This window comes from Oryzias melastigma, linkage group LG17 (genome assembly GCF_002922805.2).
Source record: "Oryzias melastigma strain HK-1 linkage group LG17, ASM292280v2, whole genome shotgun sequence".
NCBI lineage: Eukaryota > Metazoa > Chordata > Actinopteri > Beloniformes > Adrianichthyidae > Oryzias > Oryzias melastigma.
In genome coordinates, this window is record NC_050528.1 from 5,424,199 (window position 1) to 5,424,534 (window position 336).

Sequence of the window (336 nt, forward strand, 5' to 3'; positions counted from 1 at the left end):
TTAAAAAAAAAAAAAAAAAAAAAAATCGAATTACTAGTGCACACCAGTTACTATCTGGTACACACCAGTTAGTAACCAGAACTTTTTTCCTTTTTTTTACTTCAAATTTTAGAGAAATATATATTTTTTCAGTTACTATCTGGTGCACACCAGTTTTTTACTTTAATTTTTAGAAGAATATTGTTTTTTTCAGTTACTATCTAGTGCTTAACAGACAGTAACTAGTTAGTAACTAGAAAAAAAAAATCTTTAAATTTTTATAATTTGGTTTTTTACTTTGATTTTTTTCTTTGTTTTTACTTCAGTGTCCTTTTAGGGCATCCGTAGTTCCTGATT

The 336-nt window shown here is 25.6% G+C and overlaps 1 protein-coding gene across 1 annotated transcript in view; it reads right to left on the reverse strand.

Moving 5' to 3' along the window:
- obscnb (obscurin, cytoskeletal calmodulin and titin-interacting RhoGEF b) overlaps nt 1-336 on the reverse strand; it is a gene marked incomplete in the record, with an annotated part of 93,132 nt that overhangs the window by 64,545 nt on the left and 28,251 nt on the right.